A 27,899-nucleotide genomic window follows, 5' to 3' on the forward strand; every position below is an offset into this window, starting at 1 on the left:
CCTGTATGGAACAGGAGGTTAAAGGTGCTGATTCTCCAAGGAGGGAGATTGCTAGTAAAGCGGCTGGAATGGCGAACCCGAGCACAAGGAGATGAGAAACGAGGTGCGTTTTAGAAACCTTTCCCGATCACATGGTGTACCATCTTCAGGGTTTCTCATGCATGTTTTCGATGTAGGAAGATGCCCTTGAACCTGGAGATTTGGGACCCATGGGATGGGTACCACGCAGTATTACTCTAAAGGGTCTGCGTTTGCTCACCCAACCTCACCAAACCTCTCAGCCCCAAGAGTGTCCTCCCTTATGTCTCAATCAGCTGTGGGTCTAGATATGGTCAATCCAGGTGGCATCACAGCCCTTGAACGAATTTTGTAAGAATTTCTCTCTCTTTCACTGTCTTTGTTTCATGGATTTTTAAAAGTTATTGATTTTTATAAAGGGGTTTAGCTGCTTTTCACTGCTGTGTTTATGCCACTTTACACCCACTTGACTCACTTACAGAGACATATCAATACATAGGTTTTAAGATTCTTACTAGTCAGATATATTCTTGGGCGGTGAATAGGGGGTGTTGAGTCCAGTTCACTGAGCAAGGAGTAGGTCGTGTCTATTACTTATTGGGTTTATGGAACGGTCTCTAAGCTAATTTAAAACCCTTCTTTTATGCATCACCGCACCTCACCTTTCCCGTTAAGCAGCCATAGTGTGTTTTCTAAACGTGTGACTCTGTTCTGTTTTGTAATTCAGTTCATGGGTAGCGGTTTTTACATTCCCTCTATAAGTGATATCTTATGATAAGTGTCTTTTTCTGTGTGACTTATTTCACTTAGAATCGTCGTACCTAAATCCACTCATCATGCTGCTACTAGCCTTATGACGTTGATTTCATGGCTGAGTGATATTCCATTGTACATAAGGACCACAACTTCTTGATCCATTTTTCTCTTTCCTGGGATATTTAAGGTGTAACGAAGTGGAGGTTCTTGTCAACAGAGCAGCCCTAAACTTTGGGGTGCCTGTGCCTTGCTGATTTTTAGTTTTCCCAATTTATACGCCCGTGAGTGGAAGTGCCCTATGCTGTCTAAGCTGAGTGTTTTCGATGTTTCAGGACACACCGTACACTTCTGCAGAGTGGCTGTTGGCAATTTACATTACGCCCATCAGCGTAGCAAGGCTCCCGTTTCTCCATGGCCTGTCCTGCATTTCTGGTTTTGACACTTTATTCAGCATGGCCCTTTTGACCGATGGGAAGCGAGACTTCTTTGTAGCGCTGATTTGCCTTTCCAGGTTGCTTGGTTGGCCAAAAAGGGCGTATGCGTTTTTTCCTGAATATATTCAGGAAAAAACGCATACGCCCTTTTTGGCCAAGGGCATCATTGTCGAGGTTTTGCCACTTTTCCCGTGCTTTAAAGGGGATTCGAATCTACCTCCTGAAATCTGTTTCCTGCAATTCTGCCTTGCTTTCAAATCCTCTTTGTTGTCTTCCGTCAATATATTTGTGGACGAGAGTTATCATTTATAACTCTGCAGGTTTGTGAATTGCAGTGCCCCTGAGCTCCATTTTTCAACTCGCTTTCTTGGGAGCTGGCCGCAAAAGCGCAGGATTGCTTCAGGCCCTATTCTGGTCCCGGGCGGCAGGCTGAGGCTGTGGTGAATTCTTCTTCCTGATGGGAAAATAGAGTGACCTGTGCCTGTCCCCACACCTAGAGCTAGTGTCTCATTGGTTCCCCCTCTTCCCGTTCATCCTCAGGACAAATTGCAACCTGTATGGAACAGGAGGTTAAAGGTGCTGATTCTCCAAGGAGGGAGATTGCTAGTAAAGCGGCTGGAATGGCGAACCCGAGCACAAGGAGATGAGAAACGAGGTGCGTTTTAGAAACCTTTCCCGATCACATGGTGTACCATCTTCAGGGTTTCTCATGCATGTTTTCGATGTAGGAAGATGCCCTTGAACCTGGAGATTTGGGACCCATGGGATGGGTACCACGCAGTATTACTCTAAAGGGTCTGCGTTTGCTCACCCAACCTCACCAAACCTCTCAGCCCCACGAGTGTCCTCCCTTATGTCTCAATCAGCTGTGGGTCTAGATATGGTCAATCCAGGTGGCATCACAGCCCTTGAACGAATTTTGTAAGAATTTCTCTCTCTTTCACTGTCTTTGTTTCATGGATTTTTAAAAGTTATTGATTTTTATAAAGGGGTTTAGCTGCTTTTCACTGCTGTGTTTATGCCACTTTACACCCACTTGACTCACTTACAGAGACATATCAATACATAGGTTTTAAGATTCTTACTACTCAGATATATTCTTGGGCGGTGAATAGGGGGTGTTGAGTCCAGTTCACTGAGCAAGGAGTAGGTCGTGTCTATTACTTATTGGGTTTATGGAACGGTCTCTAAGCTAATTTAAAACCCTTCTTTTATGCATCACTGCACCTCACCTTTCCCGTTAAGCAGCCATAGTGTGTTTTCTAAACGTGTGACTCTGTTCTGTTCTGTAATTCAGTTCAAGGGTAGCGGTTTTTACATTCCCTCTATAAGTGATATCTTATGATAAGTGTCTTTTTCTGTGTGACTTATTTCACTTAGAATCGTCGTACCTAAATCCACTCATCATGCTGCTACTAGCCTTATGACGTTGATTTCATGGCTGAGTGATATTCCATTGTACATAAGGACCACAACTTCTTTATCCATTTTTCTCTTTCCTGGGATATTTAAGGTGTAACGAAGTGGAGGTTCTTGTCAACAGAGCAGCCCTAAACTTTGGGGTGCCTGTGTCTTGCTGATTTTTAGTTTTCCCAATTTATACGCCCATGAGTGGAAGTGCCCTATGCTGTCTAAGCTGAGTTTTTTCGATGTTTCAGGACACACCGTACACTTCTCCAGAGTGGCTGTTGGCAATTTACATCCCGCCCATCAGCGTAGCAAGGCTCCCGTTTCTCCATGGCCTGTCCTGCATTTCTGGTTTTGACACTTTATTCAGCATGGCCCTTTTGGCCGATGGGAAGCGAGACTTTTTTGTAGCGCTGATTGGCCTTTCCAGGTTGCTTGGTTGGCCAAAAAGGGCGTATGCGTTTTTTCCTGAATATATTCAGGAAAAAACGCATACGCCCTTTTTGGCCAAGGGCATCATTGTCGAGGTTTTGCCGCTTTTCCCGTGCTTTAAAGGCGATTCGAATCTACCTCCTGAAATCTGTTTCCTGCAATTCTGCCTTGCTTTCAAATCCTCTTTGTTGTCTTCCGTCAATATATTTGTGGACGAGAGTTATCATTTATAACTCTGCAGGTTTGTGAATTGCAGTGCCCCTGAGCTCCATTTTTCAACTCGCTTTCTTGGGAGCTGGCCGCAAAAGCGCAGGATTGCTTCAGGCCCTATTCTGGTCCCGGGCGGCAGGCTGAGGCTGTGGTGAATTCTTCTTCCTGATGGGAAAATAGAGTGACCTGTGCCTGTCCCAACACCTAGAGCTAGTGTCTCATTGGTTCCCCCTCTTCCCGTTCATCCTCAGGACAAATTGCAACCTGTACGGAACAGGAGGTTAAAGGTGCTGATTCTCCAAGGAGGGAGATTGCTAGTAAAGCGGCTGGAATGGCGAACCCGAGCACAAGGAGATGAGAAATGAGGTGCGTTTTAGAAACCTTTCCCGATCACACGGTGTACCATCTTCTGGGATTCTCATGCATGTTTACGATGTAGGAAGATGCCCTTGAACCTGGAGATTTGGGACCCATGGGATGGGTACCACGCAGTATTACTCTAAAGGGTCTGCGTTTGCTCACCCAACCTCACCAAACCTCTCAGCCCCAAGAGTGTCCACCCTTATGCCTCAATCAGCTGTGGGTCTAGATATGGTCAATCCAGGTGGCATCACAGCCCTTGAACGAATTTTGTAAGAATTTCTCTCTCTTTCACTGTCTTTGTTTCACGGGTTTTTAAAAGTGATTGATTTTTATAAAGAGGTTTAGCTGCTTTTCACTGCTGTGTTTATGCCGCTTTACACCCACTTGACTCACTTACAGAGAGATATCAATATATAGGTTTAAGATTCTTACTAGTCAGATATATTCTTGGGCGGTGAATAAGGGGTGTTGAGTCCAGTTCACTGAGCAAGGTGTAGGTCGTGTCTATTACATATTGGGTTAATGGAACGGTATCTGAGCTAATTTGAAACCCTTGTTTTATGCATCACCCGACCTCACCTTTCCCGTTAAGCAGCCATAGTGTGTTTTCTAAACGTGTGACTCTGTTCTGTTTTGTAATTCAGTTCAAGGGTCGCGGTTTTTACATTCCTTCTATAAGTGATATCTTATGATAAGGGTCTTTTTCTGTGTGACTTATTTCACTTAGAATCGTCGTACCTAAATCCACTCATCATGCTGCTACTAGCCTTATGACGTTGATTTCATGGCTGAGTGATATTCCATTGTACATAAGGACCACAACTTCTTTATCCATTTTTCTCTTTCCTGGGATATTTAAGGTGTAACGAAGTGGAGGTTCTTGTCAACAGAGCAGCCCTAAACTTTGGGGTGCCTGTGCCTTGCTGATTTTTAGTTTTCCCAATTTATACGCCCGTGAGTGGAAGTGCCCTATGCTGTCTAAGCTGAGTGTTTTCGATGTTTCAGGACACACCGTACACTTCTGCAGAGTGGCTGTTGGCAATTTACATCACGCCCATCAGCGTAGCAAGGCTCCCGTTTCTCCATGGCCTGTCCTGCATTTCTGGTTTTGACACTTTATTCAGCATGGCCCTTTTGACCGATGGGAAGCGAGACTTCTTTGTAGCGCTGATTTGCCTTTCCAGGTTGCTTGGTTGGCCAAAAAGGGCGTATGCGTTTTTTCCTGAATATATTCAGGAAAAAACGCATACGCCCTTTTTGGCCAAGGGCATCATTGTCGAGGTTTTGCCACTTTTCCCGTGCTTTAAAGGGGTTTCGAATCTACCTCCTGAAATCTGTTTCCTGCAATTCTGCCTTGCTTTCAAATCCTCTTTGTTGTCTTCCGTCAATATATTTGTGGACGAGAGTTATCATTTATAACTCTGCAGGTTTGTGAATTGCAGTGCCCCTGAGCTCCATTTTTCAACTCACTTTCTTGGGAGCTGGCCGCAAAAGCGCAGGATTGCTTCAGGCCCTATTCTGGTCCCGGGCGGCAGGCTGAGGCTGTGGTGAATTCTTCTTCCTGATGGGAAAATAGAGTGACCTGTGCCTGTCCCAACACCTAGAGCTAGTGTCTCATTGGTTCCCCCTCTTCCCGTTCATCCTCAGGACAAATTGCAACCTGTATGGAACAGGAGGTTAAAGGTGCTGATTCTCCAAGGAGAGAGATTGCTAGTAAAGCGGCTGGAATGGCGAACCCGAGCACAAGGAGATGAGAAATGAGGTGCGTGTTAGAAACCTTTCCCGATCACACGGTGTACCATCTTCTGGGATTCTCATGCATGTTTTCGATGTAGGAAGATGCCCTTGAACCTGGAGATTTGGGAGCCATGGGATGGGTACCACGCAGTATTACTCTAAAGGGTCTGCGTTTGCTCACCCAACCTCACCAAACCTCTCAGCCCCAAGAGTGTCCACCCTTATGCCTCAATCAGCTGTGGGTCTAGATATGGTCAATCCAGGTGGCATCACAGCCCTTGAACGAATTTTGTAAGAATTTCTCTCTCTTTCACTGTCTTTGTTTCACGGGTTTTTAAAAGTAATGGATTTTTATAAAGGGGTTTAGCTGTTTTTTACTGCTGTGTTTATGCCGCTTTACACCCACTTGACTCACATACAGAGAGATATCAATACATAGGTTTTAAGATTCTTACTAGTCAGATATATTCTTGGGCGGTGAATAGGGGGTTTTGAGTCCAGATCACTGAGCAAGGAGTAGGTCTTGTCTATTACATATTGGGTTTATGGAACGGTCTCTGAGCTAATTTGAAACCCTTGTTTTATGCATCACCCCACCTCACCTTTCCCGTTAAGCAGCCATAGTGTGTTTTCTAAACGTGTGACTCTGTTCTGTTTTGTAATTCAGTTCAAGGGTAGCGGTTTTACATTCCCTCTATAAGTGATATCTTATGATAAGTGTCGTTTTCTGTGTGGCTTATTTCACTTAGAATCGTCGTACCTAAATCCACTCATCATGCTGCTACTAGCCTTATGACGTTGATTTCATGGCTGAGTGATATTCCATTGTACATAAGGACCACAACTTCTTTATCCATTTTTCTCTTTCCTGGGATATTTAAGGTGTAACGAAGTGGAGGTTCTTGTCAACAGAGCAGCCCTAAACTTTGGGGTGCCTGTGCCTTGCTGATTTTTAGTTTTCCCAATTTATACGCCCGTGAGTGGAAGTGCCCTATGCTGTCTAAGCTGAGTGTTTTCGATGTTTCAGGACACACCGTACACTTCTGCAGAGTGGCTGTTGGCAATTTACATCACGCCCATCAGCGTAGCAAGGCTCCCGTTTCTCCATGGCCTGTCCTGCATTTCTGGTTTTGACACTTTATTCAGCATGGCCCTTTTGACCGATGGGAAGCGAGACTTCTTTGTAGCGCTGATTTGCCTTTCCAGGTTGCTTGGTTGGCCAAAAAGGGCGTATGCGTTTTTTCCTGAATATATTCAGGAAAAAACGCATACGCCCTTTTTGGCCAAGGGCATCATTGTCGAGGTTTTGCCGCTTTTCCCGTGCTTTAAAGGCGATTCGAATCTACCTCCTGAAATCTGTTTCCTGCAATTCTGCCTTGCTTTCAAATCCTCTTTGTTGTCTTCCGTCAATATATTTGTGGACGAGAGTTATCATTTATAACTCTGCAGGTTTGTGAATTGCAGTGCCCCTGAGCTCCATTTTTCAACTCGCTTTCTTGGGAGCTGGCCGCAAAAGCGCAGGATTGCTTCAGGCCCTATTCTGGTCCCGGGCGGCAGGCTGAGGCTGTGGTTAATTCTTCTTCCTGATGGGAAAATAGAGTGACCTGTGCCTGTCCCAACACCTAGAGCTAGTGTCTCATTGGTTCCCCCTCTTCCCGTTCATCCTCAGGACAAATTGCAACCTGTACGGAACAGGAGGTTAAAGGTGCTGATTCTCCAAGGAGGGAGATTGCTAGTAAAGCGGCTGGAATGGCGAACCCGAGCACAAGGAAATGAGAAACGAGGTGCGTTTTAGAAACCTTTCCCGATCACATGGTGTACCATCTTCAGGGTTTCTCATGCATGTTTTCGATGTAGGAAGATGCCCTTGAACCTGGAGATTTGGGACCCATGGGATGGGTACCACGCAGTATTACTCTAAAGGGTCTGCGTTTGCTCACCCAACCTCACCAAACCTCTCAGCCCCAAGAGTGTCCTCCCTTATGTCTCAATCAGCTGTGGGTCTAGATATGGTCAATCCAGGTGGCATCACAGCCCTTGAACGAATTTTGTAAGAATTTCTCTCTCTTTCACTGTCTTTGTTTCATGGATTTTTAAAAGTTATTGATTTTTATAAAGGGGTTTAGCTGCTTTTCACTGCTGTGTTTATGCCACTTTACACCCACTTGACTCACTTACAGAGACATATCAATACATAGGTTTTAAGATTCTTACTAGTCAGATATATTCTTGGGCGGTGAATAGGGGGTGTTGAGTCCAGTTCACTGAGCAAGGAGTAGGTCGTGTCTATTACTTATTGGGTTTATGGAACGGTCTCTAAGCTAATTTAAAACCCTTCTTTTATGCATCACCGCACCTCACCTTTCCCGTTAAGCAGCCATAGTGTGTTTTCTAAACGTGTGACTCTGTTCTGTTTTGTAATTCAGTTCAAGGGTAGCGGTTTTTACATTCCCTCTATAAGTGATATCTTATGATAAGTGTCTTTTTCTGTGTGACTTATTTCACTTAGAATCGTCGTACCTAAATCCACTCATCATGCTGCTACTAGCCTTATGACGTTGATTTCATGGCTGAGTGATATTCCATTGTACATAAGGACCACAACTTCTTGATCCATTTTTCTCTTTCCTGGGATATTTAAGGTGTAACGAAGTGGAGGTTCTTGTCAACAGAGCAGCCCTAAACTTTGGGGTGCCTGTGTCTTGCTGATTTTTAGTTTTCCCAATTTATACGCCCGTGAGTGGAAGTGCCCTATGCTGTCTAAGCTGAGTTTTTTCGATGTTTCAGGACACACCGTACACTTCTGCAGAGTGGCTGTTGGCAATTTACATCCCGCCCATCAGCGTAGCAAGGCTCCCGTTTCTCCATGGCCTGTCCTGCATTTCTGGTTTTGACACTTTATTCAGCATGGCCCTTTTGACCGATGGGAAGCGAGACTTCTTTGTAGCGCTGATTTGCCTTTCCAGGTTGCTTGGTTGGCCAAAAAGGGCGTATGCGTTTTTTCCCGAATATATTCAGGAAAAAACGCATACGCCCTTTTTGGCCAAGGGCATCATTGTCGAGGTTTTGCCGCTTTTCCCGTGCTTTAAAGGCGATTCGAATCTTCCTCCTGAAATCTGTTTCCTGCAATTCTGCCTTGCTTTCAAATCCTCTTTGTTGTCTTCCGTCAATATATTTGTGGACGAGAGTTATCATTTATAACTCTGCAGGTTTGTGAATTGCAGTGCCCCTGAGCTCCATTTTTCAACTCGCTTTCTTGGGAGCTGGCCGCAAAAGCGCAGGATTGCTTCAGGCCCTATTCTGGTCCCGGGCGGCAGGCTGAGCCTGTGGTTAATTCTTCTTCCTGATGGGAAAATAGAGTGACCTGTGCCTGTCCCAACACCTAGAGCTAGTGTCTCATTGGTTCCCCCTCTTCCCGTTCATCCTCAGGACAAATTGCAACCTGTACGGAACAGGAGGTTAAAGGTGCTGATTCTCCAAGGAGGGAGATTGCTAGTAAAGCGGCTGGAATGGCGAACCCGAGCACAAGGAGATGAGAAATGAGGTGCGTTTTAGAAACCTTTCCCGATCACACGGTGTACCATCTTCTGGGATTCTCATGCATGTTTACGATGTAGGAAGATGCCCTTGAACCTGGAGATTTGGGACCCATGGGATGGGTACCACGCAGTATTACTCTAAAGGGTCTGCGTTTCCTCACCCAACCTCACCAAACCTCTCAGCCCCAGGAGTGTCCACCCTTATGCCTCAATCAGCTGTGAGTCTAGATATGGTCAATCCAGGTGGCATCACAGCCCTTGAACGAATTTTGTAAGAATTTCTCTCTCTTTCACTGTCTTTGTTTCATGGGTTTTTAATAGTAATTGATTTTTATAAAGGGGTTTAGCTGTTTTTTACTGCTGTGTTTATGCCGCTTTACACCCACTTGACTCACATACAGAGAGATATCAATACATAGGTTTTAAGATTCTTACTAGTCAGATATATTCTTGGGCGGTGAATAGGGGGTTTTGAGTCCAGATCACTGAGCAAGTAGTAGGTCTTGTGTATTACATATTGGGTTTATGGAACGGTCTCTGAGCTAATTTGAAACCCTTGTTTTATGCATCACCCCACCTCAACTTTCCCGTTAACCAGCCATAGTGTGTTTTCTAAACGTGTGACTCTGTTCTGTTTTGTAATTCAGTTCAAGGGTCGCGGTTTTTACATTCCCTCTATAAGTGATATCTTATGATAAGTGTCTTTTTCTGTGTGACTTATTTCACTTAGAATCGTCGTACCTAAATCCCCTCATCATGCTGCTACTAGCCTTATGACGTTGATTTCATGGCTGAGTGATATTCCATTGTACATAAGGACCACAACTTCTTTATCCATTTTTCTCTTTCCTGGGATATTTAAGGTGTAACGAAGTGGAGGTTCTTGTCAACAGAGCAGCCCTAAACTTTGGGGTGCCTGTGCCTTGCTGATTTTTAGTTTTCCCAATTTATACGCCCGTGAGTGGAAGTGCCCTATGCTGTCTAAGCTGAGTGTTTTCGATGTTTCAGGACACACCGTACACTTCTGCAGAGTGGCTGTTGGCAATTTACATCCCGCCCATCAGCGTAGCAAGGCTCCCGTTTCTCCATGGCCTGTCCTGCATTTCTGGTTTTGACACTTTATTCAGCATGGCCCTTTTGACCGATGGGAAGCGAGACTTCTTTGTAGCGCTGATTTGCCTTTCCAGGTTGCTTGGTTGGCCAAAAAGGGCGTATGCGTTTTTTCCTGAATATATTCAGGAGAAAACGCATACGCCCTTTTTGGCCAAGGGCATCATTGTCGAGGTTTTGCCACTTTTCCCGTGCTTTAAAGGCGATTCGAATCTACCTCCTGAAATCTGTTTCCTGCAATTCTGCCTTGCTTTCAAATCCTCTTTGTTGTCTTCCGTCAATATATTTGTGGACGAGAGTTATCATTTATAACTCTGCAGGTTTGTGAATTGCAGTGCCCCTGAGCTCCATTTTTCAACTCGCTTTCTTGGGAGCTGGCCGCAAAAGCGCAGGATTGCTTCAGGCCCTATTCTGGTCCCGGGCGGCAGGCTGAGGCTGTGGTTAATTCTTCTTCCTGATGGGAAAATAGAGTGACCTGTGCCTGTCCCAACACCTAGAGCTAGTGTCTCATTGGTTCCCCCTCTTCCCGTTCATCCTCAGGACAAATTGCAACCTGTATGGAACAGGAGGTTAAAGGTGCTGATTCTCCAAGGAGGGAGATTGCTAGTAAAGCGGCTGGAATGGCGAACCCGAGCACAAGGAGATGAGAAACGAGGTGCGTTTTAGAAACCTTTCCCGATCACATGGTGTACCATCTTCAGGGTTTCTCATGCATGTTTTCGATGTAGGAAGATGCCCTTGAACCTGGAGATTTGGGACCCATGGGATGGGTACCACGCAGTATTACTCTAAAGGGTCTGCGTTTGCTCACCCAACCTCACCAAACCTCTCAGCCCCAAGAGTGTCCTCCCTTATGTCTCAATCAGCTGTGGGTCTAGATATGGTCAATCCAGGTGGCATCACAGCCCTTGAACGAATTTTGTAAGAATTTCTCTCTCTTTCACTGTCTTTGTTTCATGGATTTTTAAAAGTTATTGATTTTTATAAAGGGGTTTAGCTGCTTTTCACTGCTGTGTTTATGCCACTTTACACCCACTTGACTCACTTACAGAGACATATCAATACATAGGTTTTAAGATTCTTACTAGTCAGATATATTCTTGGGCGGTGAATAGGGGGTGTTGAGTCCAGTTCACTGAGCAAGGAGTAGGTCGTGTCTATTACTTATTGGGTTTATGGAACGGTCTCTAAGCTAATTTAAAACCCTTCTTTTATGCATCACCGCACCTCACCTTTCCCGTTAAGCAGCCATAGTGTGTTTTCTAAACGTGTGACTCTGTTCTGTTTTGTAATTCAGTTCAAGGGTAGCGGTTTTTACATTCCCTCTATAAGTGATATCTTATGATAAGTGTCTTTTTCTGTGTGACTTATTTCACTTAGAATCGTCGTACCTAAATCCACTCATCATGCTGCTACTAGCCTTATGACGTTGATTTCATGGCTGAGTGATATTCCATTGTACATAAGGACCACAACTTCTTTATCCATTTTTCTCTTTCCTGGGATATTTAAGGTGTAACGAAGTGGAGGTTCTTGTCAACAGAGCAGCCCTAAACTTTGGGGTGCCTGTGCCTTGCTGATTTTTAGTTTTCCCAATTTATACGCCCGTGAGTGGAAGTGCCCTATGCTGTCTAAGCTGAGTTTTTTCGATGTTTCAGGACACACCGTACACTTCTCCAGAGTGGCTGTTGGCAATTTACATCCCGCCCATCAGCGTAGCAAGGCTCCCGTTTCTCCATGGCCTGTCCTGCATTTCTGGTTTTGACACTTTATTCAGCATGGCCCTTTTGACCGATGGGAAGCGAGACTTCTTTGTAGCGCTGATTTGCCTTTCCAGGTTGCTTGGTTGGCCAAAAAGGGCGTATGCGTTTTTTCCCGAATATATTCAGGAAAAAACGCATACGCCCTTTTTGGCCAAGGGCATCATTGTCGAGGTTTTGCCGCTTTTCCCGTGCTTTAAAGGCGATTCGAATCTTCCTCCTGAAATCTGTTTCCTGCAATTCTGCCTTGCTTTCAAATCCTCTTTGTTGTCTTCCGTCAATATATTTGTGGACGAGAGTTATCATTTATAACTCTGCAGGTTTGTGAATTGCAGTGCCCCTGAGCTCCATTTTTCAACTCGCTTTCTTGGGAGCTGGCCGCAAAAGCGCAGGATTGCTTCAGGCCCTATTCTGGTCCCGGGCGGCAGGCTGAGCCTGTGGTTAATTCTTCTTCCTGATGGGAAAATAGAGTGACCTGTGCCTGTCCCAACACCTAGAGCTAGTGTCTCATTGGTTCCCCCTCTTCCCGTTCATCCTCAGGACAAATTGCAACCTGTACGGAACAGGAGGTTAAAGGTGCTGATTCTCCAAGGAGGGAGATTGCTAGTAAAGCGGCTGGAATGGCGAACCCGAGCACAAGGAGATGAGAAATGAGGTGCGTTTTAGAAACCTTTCCCGATCACACGGTGTACCATCTTCTGGGATTCTCATGCATGTTTACGATGTAGGAAGATGCCCTTGAACCTGGAGATTTGGGACCCATGGGATGGGTACCACGCAGTATTACTCTAAAGGGTCTGCGTTTCCTCACCCAACCTCACCAAACCTCTCAGCCCCAGGAGTGTCCACCCTTATGCCTCAATCAGCTGTGAGTCTAGATATGGTCAATCCAGGTGGCATCACAGCCCTTGAACGAATTTTGTAAGAATTTCTCTCTCTTTCACTGTCTTTGTTTCATGGGTTTTTAATAGTAATTGATTTTTATAAAGGGGTTTAGCTGTTTTTTACTGCTGTGTTTATGCCGCTTTACACCCACTTGACTCACATACAGAGAGATATCAATACATAGGTTTTAAGATTCTTACTAGTCAGATATATTCTTGGGCGGTGAATAGGGGGTTTTGAGTCCAGATCACTGAGCAAGTAGTAGGTCTTGTGTATTACATATTGGGTTTATGGAACGGTCTCTGAGCTAATTTGAAACCCTTGTTTTATGCATCACCCCACCTCACCTTTCCCGTTAACCAGCCATAGTGTGTTTTCTAAACGTGTGACTCTGTTCTGTTTTGTAATTCAGTTCAAGGGTCGCGGTTTTTACATTCCCTCTATAAGTGATATCTTATGATAAGTGTCTTTTTCTGTGTGACTTATTTCACTTAGAATCGTCGTACCTAAATCCCCTCATCATGCTGCTACTAGCCTTATGACGTTGATTTCATGGCTGAGTGATATTCCATTGTACATAAGGACCACAACTTCTTTATCCATTTTTCTCTTTCCTGGGATATTTAAGGTGTAACGAAGTGGAGGTTCTTGTCAACAGAGCAGCCCTAAACTTTGGGGTGCCTGTGCCTTGCTGATTTTTAGTTTTCCCAATTTATACGCCCGTGAGTGGAAGTGCCCTATGCTGTCTAAGCTGAGTGTTTTCGATGTTTCAGGACACACCGTACACTTCTGCAGAGTGGCTGTTGGCAATTTACATCCCGCCCATCAGCGTAGCAAGGCTCCCGTTTCTCCATGGCCTGTCCTGCATTTCTGGTTTTGACACTTTATTCAGCATGGCCCTTTTGACCGATGGGAAGCGAGACTTCTTTGTAGCGCTGATTTGCCTTTCCAGGTTGCTTGGTTGGCCAAAAAGGGCGTATGCGTTTTTTCCTGAATATATTCAGGAGAAAACGCATACGCCCTTTTTGGCCAAGGGCATCATTGTCGAGGTTTTGCCACTTTTCCCGTGCTTTAAAGGCGATTCGAATCTACCTCCTGAAATCTGTTTCCTGCAATTCTGCCTTGCTTTCAAATCCTCTTTGTTGTCTTCCGTCAATATATTTGTGGACGAGAGTTATCATTTATAACTCTGCAGGTTTGTGAATTGCAGTGCCCCTGAGCTCCATTTTTCAACTCGCTTTCTTGGGAGCTGGCCGCAAAAGCGCAGGATTGCTTCAGGCCCTATTCTGGTCCCGGGCGGCAGGCTGAGGCTGTGGTTAATTCTTCTTCCTGATGGGAAAATAGAGTGACCTGTGCCTGTCCCAACACCTAGAGCTAGTGTCTCATTGGTTCCCCCTCTTCCCGTTCATCCTCAGGACAAATTGCAACCTGTACGGAACAGGAGGTTAAAGGTGCTGATTCTCCAAGGAGGGAGATTGCTAGTAAAGCGGCTGGAATGGCGAACCCGAGCACAAGGAAATGAGAAACGAGGTGCGTTTTAGAAACCTTTCCCGATCACATGGTGTACCATCTTCAGGGTTTCTCATGCATGTTTTCGATGTAGGAAGATGCCCTTGAACCTGGAGATTTGGGACCCATGGGATGGGTACCACGCAGTATTACTCTAAAGGGTCTGCGTTTGCTCACCCAACCTCACCAAACCTCTCAGCCCCAAGAGTGTCCTCCCTTATGTCTCAATCAGCTGTGGGTCTAGATATGGTCAATCCAGGTGGCATCACAGCCCTTGAACGAATTTTGTAAGAATTTCTCTCTCTTTCACTGTCTTTGTTTCATGGATTTTTAAAAGTTATTGATTTTTATAAAGGGGTTTAGCTGCTTTTCACTGCTGTGTTTATGCCACTTTACACCCACTTGACTCACTTACAGAGACATATCAATACATAGGTTTTAAGATTCTTACTAGTCAGATATATTCTTGGGCGGTGAATAGGGGGTGTTGAGTCCAGTTCACTGAGCAAGGAGTAGGTCGTGTCTATTACTTATTGGGTTTATGGAACGGTCTCTAAGCTAATTTAAAACCCTTCTTTTATGCATCACCGCACCTCACCTTTCCCGTTAAGCAGCCATAGTGTGTTTTCTAAACGTGTGACTCTGTTCTGTTTTGTAATTCAGTTCAAGGGTAGCGGTTTTTACATTCCCTCTATAAGTGATATCTTATGATAAGTGTCTTTTTCTGTGTGACTTATTTCACTTAGAATCGTCGTACCTAAATCCACTCATCATGCTGCTACTAGCCTTATGACGTTGATTTCATGGCTGAGTGATATTCCATTGTACATAAGGACCACAACTTCTTGATCCATTTTTCTCTTTCCTGGGATATTTAAGGTGTAACGAAGTGGAGGTTCTTGTCAACAGAGCAGCCCTAAACTTTGGGGTGCCTGTGCCTTGCTGATTTTTAGTTTTCCCAATTTATACGCCCGTGAGTGGAAGTGCCCTATGCTGTCTAAGCTGAGTGTTTTCGATGTTTCAGGACACACCGTACACTTCTGCAGAGTGGCTGTTGGCAATTTACATTACGCCCATCAGCGTAGCAAGGCTCCCGTTTCTCCATGGCCTGTCCTGCATTTCTGGTTTTGACACTTTATTCAGCATGGCCCTTTTGACCGATGGGAAGCGAGACTTCTTTGTAGCGCTGATTTGCCTTTCCAGGTTGCTTGGTTGGCCAAAAAGGGCGTATGCGTTTTTTCCTGAATATATTCAGGAAAAAACGCATACGCCCTTTTTGGCCAAGGGCATCATTGTCGAGGTTTTGCCACTTTTCCCGTGCTTTAAAGGCGATTCGAATCTACCTCCTGAAATCTGTTTCCTGCAATTCTGCCTTGCTTTCAAATCCTCTTTGTTGTCTTCCGTCAATATATTTGTGGACGAGAGTTATCATTTATAACTCTGCAGGTTTGTGAATTGCAGTGCCCCTGAGCTCCATTTTTCAACTCGCTTTCTTGGGAGCTGGCCGCAAAAGCGCAGGATTGCTTCAGGCCCTATTCTGGTCCCGGGCGGCAGGCTGAGCCTGTGGTTAATTCTTCTTCCTGATGGGAAAATAGAGTGACCTGTGCCTGTCCCAACACCTAGAGCTAGTGTCTCATTGGTTCCCCCTCTTCCCGTTCATCCTCAGGACAAATTGCAACCTGTATGGAACAGGAGGTTAAAGGTGCTGATTCTCCAAGGAGGGAGATTGCTAGTAAAGCGGCTGGAATGGCGAACCCGAGCACAAGGAGATGAGAAACGAGGTGCGTTTTAGAAACCTTTCCCGATCACATGGTGTACCATCTTCAGGGTTTCTCATGCATGTTTTCGATGTAGGAAGATGCCCTTGAACCTGGAGATTGGGGACCCATGGGATGGGTACCACGCAGTATTACTCTAAAGGGTCTGCGTTTGCTCACCCAACCTCACCAAACCTCTCAGCCCCACGAGTGTCCTCCCTTATGTCTCAATCAGCTGTGGGTCTAGATATGGTCAATCCAGGTGGCATCACAGCCCTTGAACGAATTTTGTAAGAATTTCTCTCTCTTTCACTGTCTTTGTTTCATGGATTTTTAAAAGTTATTGATTTTTATAAAGGGGTTTAGCTGCTTTTCACTGCTGTGTTTATGCCACTTTACACCCACTTGACTCACTTACAGAGACATATCAATACATAGGTTTTAAGATTCTTACTAGTCAGATATATTCTTGGGCGGTGAATAGGGGGTGTTGAGTCCAGTTCACTGAGCAAGGAGTAGGTCGTGTCTATTACTTATTGGGTTTATGGAACGGTCTCTAAGCTAATTTAAAACCCTTCTTTTATGCATCACCGCACCTCACCTTTCCCGTTAAGCAGCCATAGTGTGTTTTCTAAACGTGTGACTCTGTTCTGTTCTGTAATTCAGTTCAAGGGTAGCGGTTTTTACATTCCCTCTATAAGTGATATCTTATGATAAGTGTCTTTTTCTGTGTGACTTATTTCACTTAGAATCCTCGTACCTAAATCCACTCATCATGCTGCTACTAGCCTTATGACGTTGATTTCATGGCTGAGTGATATTCCATTGTACATAAGGACCACAACTTCTTTATCCATTTTTCTCTTTCCTGGGATATTTAAGGTGTAACGAAGTGGAGGTTCTTGTCAACAGAGCAGCCCTAAACTTTGGGGTGCCTGTGTCTTGCTGATTTTTAGTTTTCCCAATTTATACGCCCATGAGTGGAAGTGCCCTATGCTCTGTAAGCTGAGTTTTTTCGATGTTTCAGGACACACCGTACACTTCTCCAGAGTGGCTGTTGGCAATTTACATCCCGCCCATCAGCGTAGCAAGGCTCCCGTTTCTCCATGGCCTGTCCTGCATTTCTGGTTTTGACACTTTATTCAGCATGGCCCTTTTGACCGATGGGAAGCGAGACTTCTTTGCAGCGCTGATTTGCCTTTCCAGGTTGCTTGGTTGGCCAAAAAGGGCGTATGCGTTTTTTCCTGAATATATTCAGGAAAAAACGCATACGCCCTTTTTGGCCAAGGGCATCATTGTCGAGGTTTTGCCGCTTTTCCCGTGCTTTAAAGGAGACTCGAATCTACCTCCTGAAATCTGTTTCCTGCAATTCTGCCTTGCTTTCAAATCCTCTTCGTTGTCTTCCGTCAATATATTTGTGGACGAGAGTTATCATTTATAACTCTGCAGGTTTGTGAATTGCAGTTCCCCTGAGCTCCATTTTTCAACTCGCTTTCTTGGGAGCTGGCCGCAAAAGCGCAGGATTGCTTCAGGCCCTATTCTGGTCCCGGGCGGAAGGCTGAGCCTGTGGTTAATTCTTCTTCCTGATGGGAAATTAGAGTAACCTGTGCCTGTCCCAACACCTAGAGCTAGTGTCTCATTGGTTCCCCCTCTTCCCGTTCATCCTCAGGACAAATTGCAACCTGTACGGAACAGGAGGTTAAAGGTGCTGATTCTCCAAGGAGGGAGATTGCTAGTAAAGCGGCTGGAATGGCGAACCCGAGCACAAGGAGATGAGAAATGAGGTGCGTTTTAGCAACCTTTCCCGATCACACGGTGTACCATCTTCAGGGTTTCTCATGCATGTTTTCGATGTAGGAAGATGCCCTTGAACCTGGAGATTTGGGACCCATGGGATGGGTACCACGCAGTATTACTCTAAAGGGTCTGCGTTTGCTCACCCAACCTCACCAAACCTCTCAGCCCCAAGAGTGTCCACCCTTATGCCTCAATCAGCTGTGGGTCTAGATATGGTCAATCCAGGTGGCATCACAGCCCTTGAACGAATTTTGTAAGAATTTCTCTCTCTTTCACTGTCTTTGTTTCACGGGTTTTTAAAAGTAATTGATTTTTATAAAGGGGTTTAGCTGTTTTTTACTGCTGTGTTTATGCCGCTTTTAACCCACTTGACTCACATACAGACAGATATCAATACATAGGTTTTAAGATTCTTACTAGTCAGATATATTCTTGGGCGGTGAATAGGGGGTTTTGAGTCCAGATCACTGAGCAAGGAGTAGGTCTTGTCTATTACATATTGGGTTTATGGAACGGTCTCTGAGCTAATTTGAAACCCTTGTTTTATGCATCACCCCACCTCACCTTTCCCGTTAAGCAGCCATAGTGTGTTTTCTAAACGTGTGACTCTGTTCTGTTTTGTAATTCAGTTCAAGGGTAGCGGTTTTTACATTCCCTCTATAAGTGATATCTTATGATAAGTGTCTTTTTCTGTGTGACTTATTTCACTTAGAATCGTCGTACCTAAATCCACTCATCATGCTGCTACTAGCCTTATGACGTTGATTTCATGGCTGAGTGATATTCCATTGTACATAAGGACCACAACTTCTTTATCCATTTTTCTCTTTCCTGGGATATTTAAGGTGTAACGAAGTGGAGGTTCTTGTCAACAGAGCAGCCCTAAACTTTGGGGTGCCTGTGTCTTGCTGATTTTTAGTTTTCCCAATTTATACGCCCGTGAGTGGAAGTGCCCTATGCTGTCTAAGCTGAGTTTTTTCGATGTTTCAGGACACACCGTACACTTCTCCAGAGTGGCTGTTGGCAATTTACATCCCGCCCATCAGCGTAGCAAGGCTCCCGTTTCTCCATGGCCTGTCCTGCATTTCTGGTTTTGACACTTTATTCAGCATGGCCCTTTTGACCGATGGGAAGCGAGACTTCTTTGTAGCGCTGATTTGCCTTTCCAGGTTGCTTGGTTGGCCAAAAAGGGCGTATGCGTTTTTTCCCGAATATATTCAGGAAAAAACGCATACGCCCTTTTTGGCCAAGGGCATCATTGTCGAGGTTTTGCCGCTTTTCCCGTGCTTTAAAGGCGATTCGAATCTTCCTCCTGAAATCTGTTTCCTGCAATTCTGCCTTGCTTTCAAATCCTCTTTGTAGTCTTCCGTCAATATATTTGTGGACGAGAGTTATCATTTATAACTCTGCAGGTTTGTGAATTGCAGTTCCCCTGAGCTCCATTTTTCAACTCGCTTTCTTGGGAGCTGGCCGCAAAAGCGCAGGATTGCTTCAGGCCCTATTCTGGTCCCGGGCGGCAGGCTGAGCCTGTGGTTAATTCTTCTTCCTGATGGGAAAATAGAGTGACCTGTGCCTGTCCCAACACCTAGAGCTAGTGTCTCATTGGTTCCCCCTCTTCCCGTTCATCCTCAGGACAAATTGCAACCTGTACGGAACAGGAGGTTAAAGGTGCTGATTCTCCAAGGAGGGAGATTGCTAGTAAAGCGGCTGGAATGGCGAACCCGAGCACAAGGAGATGAGAAATGAGGTGCGTTTTAGAAACCTTTCCCGATCACACGGTGTACCATCTTCTGGGATTCTCATGCATGTTTTCGATGTAGGAAGATGCCCTTGAACCTGGAGATTTGGGACCCATGGGATGGGTACCACGCAGTATTACTCTAAAGGGTCTGCGTTTGCTCACCCAACCTCACCAAACCTCTCAGCCCCAAGAGTGTCCACCCTTATGCCTCAATCAGCTGTGGGTCTAGATATGGTCAATCCAGGTGGCATCACAGCCCTTGAACGAATTTTGTAAGAATTTCTCTCTCTTTCACTGTCTTTGTTTCACGGGTTTTTAAAAGTAATGGATTTTTATAAAGGGGTTTAGCTGTTTTTTACTGCTGTGTTTATGCCGCTTTACACCCACTTGACTCACATACAGAGAGATATCAATACATAGGTTTTAAGATTCTTACTAGTCAGATATATTCTTGGGCGGTGAATAGGGGGTTTTGAGTCCAGATCACTGAGCAAGGAGTAGGTCTTGTCTATTACATGTTGGGTTTATGGAACGGTCTCTGAGCTAATTTGAAACCCTTGTTTTATGCATCACCCCACCTCACCTTTCCCGTTAAGCAGCCATAGTGTGTTTTCTAAACGTGTGACTCTGTTCTGTTTTGTAATTCAGTTCAAGGGTAGCGGTTTTACATTCCCTCTATAAGTGATATCTTATGATAAGTGTCGTTTTCTGTGTGGCTTATTTCACTTAGAATCGTCGTACCTAAATCCACTCATCATGCTGCTACTAGCCTTATGACGTTGATTTCATGGCTGAGTGATATTCCATTGTACATAAGGACCACAACTTCTTTATCCATTTTTCTCTTTCCTGGGATATTTAAGGTGTAACGAAGTGGAGGTTCTTGTCAACAGAGCAGCCCTAAACTTTGGGGTGCCTGTGCCTTGCTGATTTTTAGTTTTCCCAATTTATACGCCCGTGAGTGGAAGTGCCCTATGCTGTCTAAGCTGAGTGTTTTCGATGTTTCAGGACACACCGTACACTTCTGCAGAGTGGCTGTTGGCAATTTACATCCCGCCCATCAGCGTAGCAAGGCTCCCGTTTCTCCATGGCCTGTCCTGCATTTCTGGTTTTGACACTTTATTCAGCATGGCCCTTTTGACCGATGGGAAGCGAGACTTCTTTGTAGCGCTGATTTGCCTTTCCAGGTTGCTTGGTTGGCCAAAAAGGGCGTATGCGTTTTTTCCTGAATATATTCAGGAAAAAACGCATACGCCCTTTTTGGCCAAGGGCATCATTGTCGAGGTTTTGCCGCTTTTCCCGTGCTTTAAAGGCGATTCGAATCTACCTCCTGAAATCTGTTTCCTGCAATTCTGCCTTGCTTTCAAATCCTCTTTGTTGTCTTCCGTCAATATATTTGTGGACGAGAGTTATCATTTATAACTCTGCAGGTTTGTGAATTGCAGTGCCCCTGAGCTCCATTTTTCAACTCGCTTTCTTGGGAGCTGGCCGCAAAAGCGCAGGATTGCTTCAGGCCCTATTCTGGTCCCGGGCGGCAGGCTGAGGCTGTGGTGAATTCTTCTTCCTGATGGGAAAATAGAGTGACCTGTGCCTGTCCCAACACCTAGAGCTAGTGTCTCATTGGTTCCCCCTCTTCCCGTTCATCCTCAGGACAAATTGCAACCTGTACGGAACAGGAGGTTAAAGGTGCTGATTCTCCAAGGAGGGAGATTGCTAGTAAAGCGGCTGGAATGGCGAACCCGAGCACAAGGAGATGAGAAATGAGGTGCGTTTTAGAAACCTTTCCCGATCACACGGTGTACCATCTTCTGGGATTCTCATGCATGTTTACGATGTAGGAAGATGCCCTTGAACCTGGAGATTTGGGACCCATGGGATGGGTACCACGCAGTATTACTCTAAAGGGTCTGCGTTTGCTCACCCAACCTCACCAAACCTCTCAGCCCCAAGAGTGTCCACCCTTATGCCTCAATCAGCTGTGGGTCTAGATATGGTCAATCCAGGTGGCATCACAGCCCTTGAACGAATTTTGTAAGAATTTCTCTCTCTTTCACTGTCTTTGTTTCACGGGTTTTTAAAAGTGATTGATTTTTATAAAGAGGTTTAGCTGCTTTTCACTGCTGTGTTTATGCCGCTTTACACCCACTTGACTCACTTACAGAGAGATATCAATATATAGGTTTAAGATTCTTACTAGTCAGATATATTCTTGGGCGGTGAATAAGGGGTGTTGAGTCCAGTTCACTGAGCAAGGTGTAGGTCGTGTCTATTACATATTGGGTTAATGGAACGGTATCTGAGCTAATTTGAAACCCTTGTTTTATGCATCACCCGACCTCACCTTTCCCGTTAAGCAGCCATAGTGTGTTTTCTAAACGTGTGACTCTGTTCTGTTTTGTAATTCAGTTCAAGGGTCGCGGTTTTTACATTCCTTCTATAAGTGATATCTTATGATAAGGGTCTTTTTCTGTGTGACTTATTTCACTTAGAATCGTCGTACCTAAATCCACTCATCATGCTGCTACTAGCCTTATGACGTTGATTTCATGGCTGAGTGATATTCCATTGTACATAAGGACCACAACTTCTTTATCCATTTTTCTCTTTCCTGGGATATTTAAGGTATAACGAAGTGGAGGTTCTTGTCAACAGAGCAGCCCTAAACTTTGGGGTGCCTGTGCCTTGCTGATTTTTAGTTTTCCCAATTTATACGCCCGTGAGTGGAAGTGCCCTATGCTGTCTAAGCTGAGTGTTTTCGATGTTTCAGGACACACCGTACACTTCTGCAGAGTGGCTGTTGGCAATTTACATCACGCCCATCAGCGTAGCAAGGCTCCCGTTTCTCCATGGCCTGTCCTGCATTTCTGGTTTTGACACTTTATTCAGCATGGCCCTTTTGACCGATGGGAAGCGAGACTTCTTTGTAGCGCTGATTTGCCTTTCCAGGTTGCTTGGTTGGCCAAAAAGGGCGTATGCGTTTTTTCCTGAATATATTCAGGAAAAAACGCATACGCCCTTTTTGGCCAAGGGCATCATTGTCGAGGTTTTGCCACTTTTCCCGTGCTTTAAAGGGGATTCGAATCTACCTCCTGAAATCTGTTTCCTGCAATTCTGCCTTGCTTTCAAATCCTCTTTGTTGTCTTCCGTCAATATATTTGTGGACGAGAGTTATCATTTATAACTCTGCAGGTTTGTGAATTGCAGTGCCCCTGAGCTCCATTTTTCAACTCACTTTCTTGGGAGCTGGCCGCAAAAGCGCAGGATTGCTTCAGGCCCTATTCTGGTCCCGGGCGGCAGGCTGAGGCTGTGGTGAATTCTTCTTCCTGATGGGAAAATAGAGTGACCTGTGCCTGTCCCAACACCTAGAGCTAGTGTCTCATTGGTTCCCCCTCTTCCCGTTCATCCTCAGGACAAATTGCAACCTGTATGGAACAGGAGGTTAAAGGTGCTGATTCTCCAAGGAGGGAGATTGCTAGTAAAGCGGCTGGAATGGCGAACCCGAGCACAAGGAGATGAGAAATGAGGTGCGTGTTAGAAACCTTTCCCGATCACACGGTGTACCATCTTCTGGGATTCTCATGCATGTTTTCGATGTAGGAAGATGCCCTTGAACCTGGAGATTTGGGAGCCATGGGATGGGTACCACGCAGTATTACTCTAAAGGGTCTGCGTTTGCTCACCCAACCTCACCAAACCTCTCAGCCCCAAGAGTGTCCACCCTTATGCCTCAATCAGCTGTGGGTCTAGATATGGTCAATCCAGGTGGCATCACAGCCCTTGAACGAATTTTGTAAGAATTTCTCTCTCTTTCACTGTCTTTGTTTCACGGGTTTTTAAAAGTAATGGATTTTTATAAAGGGGTTTAGCTGTTTTTTACTGCTGTGTTTATGCCGCTTTACACCCACTTGACTCACATACAGAGAGATATCAATACATAGGTTTTAAGATTCTTACTAGTCAGATATATTCTTGGGCGGTGAATAGGGGGTTTTGAGTCCAGATCACTGAGCAAGGAGTAGGTCTTGTCTATTACATGTTGGGTTTATGGAACGGTCTCTGAGCTAATTTGAAACCCTTGTTTTATGCATCACCCCACCTCACCTTTCCCGTTAAGCAGCCATAGTGTGTTTTCTAAACGTGTGACTCTGTTCTGTTTTGTAATTCAGTTCAAGGGTAGCGGTTTTACATTCCCTCTATAAGTGATATCTTATGATAAGTGTCGTTTTCTGTGTGGCTTATTTCACTTAGAATCGTCGTACCTAAATCCACTCATCATGCTGCTACTAGCCTTATGACGTTGATTTCATGGCTGAGTGATATTCCATTGTACATAAGGACCACAACTTCTTTATCCATTTTTCTCTTTCCTGGGATATTTAAGGTGTAACGAAGTGGAGGTTCTTGTCAACAGAGCAGCCCTAAACTTTGGGGTGCCTGTGCCTTGCTGATTTTTAGTTTTCCCAATTTATACGCCCGTGAGTGGAAGTGCCCTATGCTGTCTAAGCTGAGTGTTTTCGATGTTTCAGGACACACCGTACACTTCTGCAGAGTGGCTGTTGGCAATTTACATCCCGCCCATCAGCGTAGCAAGGCTCCCGTTTCTCCATGGCCTGTCCTGCATTTCTGGTTTTGACACTTTATTCAGCATGGCCCTTTTGACCGATGGGAAGCGAGACTTCTTTGTAGCGCTGATTTGCCTTTCCAGGTTGCTTGGTTGGCCAAAAAGGGCGTATGCGTTTTTTCCTGAATATATTCAGGAAAAAACGCATACGCCCTTTTTGGCCAAGGGCATCATTGTCGAGGTTTTGCCGCTTTTCCCGTGCTTTAAAGGCGATTCGAATCTACCTCCTGAAATCTGTTTCCTGCAATTCTGCCTTGCTTTCAAATCCTCTTTGTTGTCTTCCGTCAATATATTTGTGGACGAGAGTTATCATTTATAACTCTGCAGGTTTGTGAATTGCAGTGCCCCTGAGCTCCATTTTTCAACTCGCTTTCTTGGGAGCTGGCCGCAAAAGCGCAGGATTGCTTCAGGCCCTATTCTGGTCCCGGGCGGCAGGCTGAGGCTGTGGTGAATTCTTCTTCCTGATGGGAAAATAGAGTGACCTGTGCCTGTCCCAACACCTAGAGCTAGTGTCTCATTGGTTCCCCCTCTTCCCGTTCATCCTCAGGACAAATTGCAACCTGTACGGAACAGGAGGTTAAAGGTGCTGATTCTCCAAGGAGGGAGATTGCTAGTAAAGCGGCTGGAATGGCGAACCCGAGCACAAGGAGATGAGAAATGAGGTGCGTTTTAGAAACCTTTCCCGATCACACGGTGTACCATCTTCTGGGATTCTCATGCATGTTTACGATGTAGGAAGATGCCCTTGAACCTGGAGATTTGGGACCCATGGGATGGGTACCACGCAGTATTACTCTAAAGGGTCTGCGTTTGCTCACCCAACCTCACCAAACCTCTCAGCCCCAAGAGTGTCCACCCTTATGCCTCAATCAGCTGTGGGTCTAGATATGGTCAATCCAGGTGGCATCACAGCCCTTGAACGAATTTTGTAAGAATTTCTCTCTCTTTCACTGTCTTTGTTTCACGGGTTTTTAAAAGTGATTGATTTTTATAAAGAGGTTTAGCTGCTTTTCACTGCTGTGTTTATGCCGCTTTACACCCACTTGACTCACTTACAGAGAGATATCAATATATAGGTTTAAGATTCTTACTAGTCAGATATATTCTTGGGCGGTGAATAAGGGGTGTTGAGTCCAGTTCACTGAGCAAGGTGTAGGTCGTGTCTATTACATATTGGGTTAATGGAACGGTATCTGAGCTAATTTGAAACCCTTGTTTTATGCATCACCCGACCTCACCTTTCCCGTTAAGCAGCCATAGTGTGTTTTCTAAACGTGTGACTCTGTTCTGTTTTGTAATTCAGTTCAAGGGTCGCGGTTTTTACATTCCTTCTATAAGTGATATCTTATGATAAGGGTCTTTTTCTGTGTGACTTATTTCACTTAGAATCGTCGTACCTAAATCCACTCATCATGCTGCTACTAGCCTTATGACGTTGATTTCATGGCTGAGTGATATTCCATTGTACATAAGGACCACAACTTCTTTATCCATTTTTCTCTTTCCTGGGATATTTAAGGTATAACGAAGTGGAGGTTCTTGTCAACAGAGCAGCCCTAAACTTTGGGGTGCCTGTGCCTTGCTGATTTTTAGTTTTCCCAATTTATACGCCCGTGAGTGGAAGTGCCCTATGCTGTCTAAGCTGAGTGTTTTCGATGTTTCAGGACACACCGTACACTTCTGCAGAGTGGCTGTTGGCAATTTACATCACGCCCATCAGCGTAGCAAGGCTCCCGTTTCTCCATGGCCTGTCCTGCATTTCTGGTTTTGACACTTTATTCAGCATGGCCCTTTTGACCGATGGGAAGCGAGACTTCTTTGTAGCGCTGATTTGCCTTTCCAGGTTGCTTGGTTGGCCAAAAAGGGCGTATGCGTTTTTTCCTGAATATATTCAGGAAAAAACGCATACGCCCTTTTTGGCCAAGGGCATCATTGTCGAGGTTTTGCCACTTTTCCCGTGCTTTAAAGGGGATTCGAATCTACCTCCTGAAATCTGTTTCCTGCAATTCTGCCTTGCTTTCAAATCCTCTTTGTTGTCTTCCGTCAATATATTTGTGGACGAGAGTTATCATTTATAACTCTGCAGGTTTGTGAATTGCAGTGCCCCTGAGCTCCATTTTTCAACTCACTTTCTTGGGAGCTGGCCGCAAAAGCGCAGGATTGCTTCAGGCCCTATTCTGGTCCCGGGCGGCAGGCTGAGGCTGTGGTGAATTCTTCTTCCTGATGGGAAAATAGAGTGACCTGTGCCTGTCCCAACACCTAGAGCTAGTGTCTCATTGGTTCCCCCTCTTCCCGTTCATCCTCAGGACAAATTGCAACCTGTATGGAACAGGAGGTTAAAGGTGCTGATTCTCCAAGGAGGGAGATTGCTAGTAAAGCGGCTGGAATGGCGAACCCGAGCACAAGGAGATGAGAAATGAGGTGCGTGTTAGAAACCTTTCCCGATCACACGGTGTACCATCTTCTGGGATTCTCATGCATGTTTTCGATGTAGGAAGATGCCCTTGAACCTGGAGATTTGGGACCCATGGGATGGGTACCACGCAGTATTACTCTAAAGGGTCTGCGTTTGCTCACCCAACCTCACCAAACCTCTCAACCCCAAGAGTGTCCACCCTTATGTCTCAATCAGCTGTGGGTCTAGATATGGTCAATCCCGGTGGCATCACAGCCCTTGAACGAATTTTGTAAGAATTTCTCTCTCTTTCACTGTCTTTGTTTCACGGGTTTTTAAAAGTGATTGATTTTTATAAAGGGGTTTAGCTGCTTTTCACTGCTGTGTTTATGCCGCTTTACACCCACTTGACTCACTTACAGAGAGATATAAATACATAAGTTTTAAGATTCTTACTTGTCAGATATATTCTTAGGCGGTGAATAGGGGGTGTTGAGTCCAGTTCACTGAGCAAGGAATAGGTCGTGTCTATTACTTATTGGGTTTATGGAACGGTCTCTGAGCTAATTTGAAACCCTTGTTTTATGCATCACCCCACCTCAACTTTCCCGTTAAGCAGCCATAGTGTGCTTTCTAAACATGTGACTCTCTTCTGTTTTGTAATTCAGTTCAAAGGTAGCGATTTTTACATTCCCTCTATAAGTGATATCTTATGATAAGTGTCTTTTTCTGTGTGACTTATTTCACTTAGAATCGTCGTACCTAAATCCACTCATCATGCTGCTACTAGCCTTATGACGTTGATTTCATGGCTGAGTGATATTCCATTGTACATAAGGACCACAACTTCTTTATCCATTTTTCTCTTTCCTGGGATATTTAAGGTGTAACGAAGTGGAGGTTCTTGTCAACAGAGCAGCCCTAAACTTTGGGGTGCCTGTGTCTTGCTGATTTTTAGTTTTCCCAATTTATACGCCTTTGAGTGGAAGTGCCCTATGCTCTCTAAGCTGAGTTTTTTCGATGTTTCAGGACACACCGTACACTTCTCCAGAGTGGCTGTTGGCAATTTACATCCAGCCCATCTGCGCAGCAAGGCTCCCGTTTCTCCATGGCCTGTCCTGCATTTCTGGTTTTGACACTTTATTCAGCATGGCCCTTCTGACCGATGGGAAGCGAGACTTCTTTGCAGCGCTGATTTGCCTTTCCAGGTTGCTTGGTTGGCCAAAAAGGGCGTATGCGTTTTTTCCTGCATATATTCAGGAAAAAACGCATACGCCCTTTTTGGCCAAGGGCATCATTGTCGAGGTTTTGCCGCTTTTCCCGTGCTTTAAAAGCGATTCGAATCTACCTCCTGAAATCTGTTTCCTGCAATTCTGCCTTGCTTTCAAATCCTCTTCGTTGTCTTCCGTCAATATATTTGTGGACGAG

This window comes from Balaenoptera borealis (genome assembly GCF_965194805.1).
Source record: "Balaenoptera borealis genome assembly, chromosome: 2".
NCBI lineage: Eukaryota > Metazoa > Chordata > Mammalia > Artiodactyla > Balaenopteridae > Balaenoptera > Balaenoptera borealis.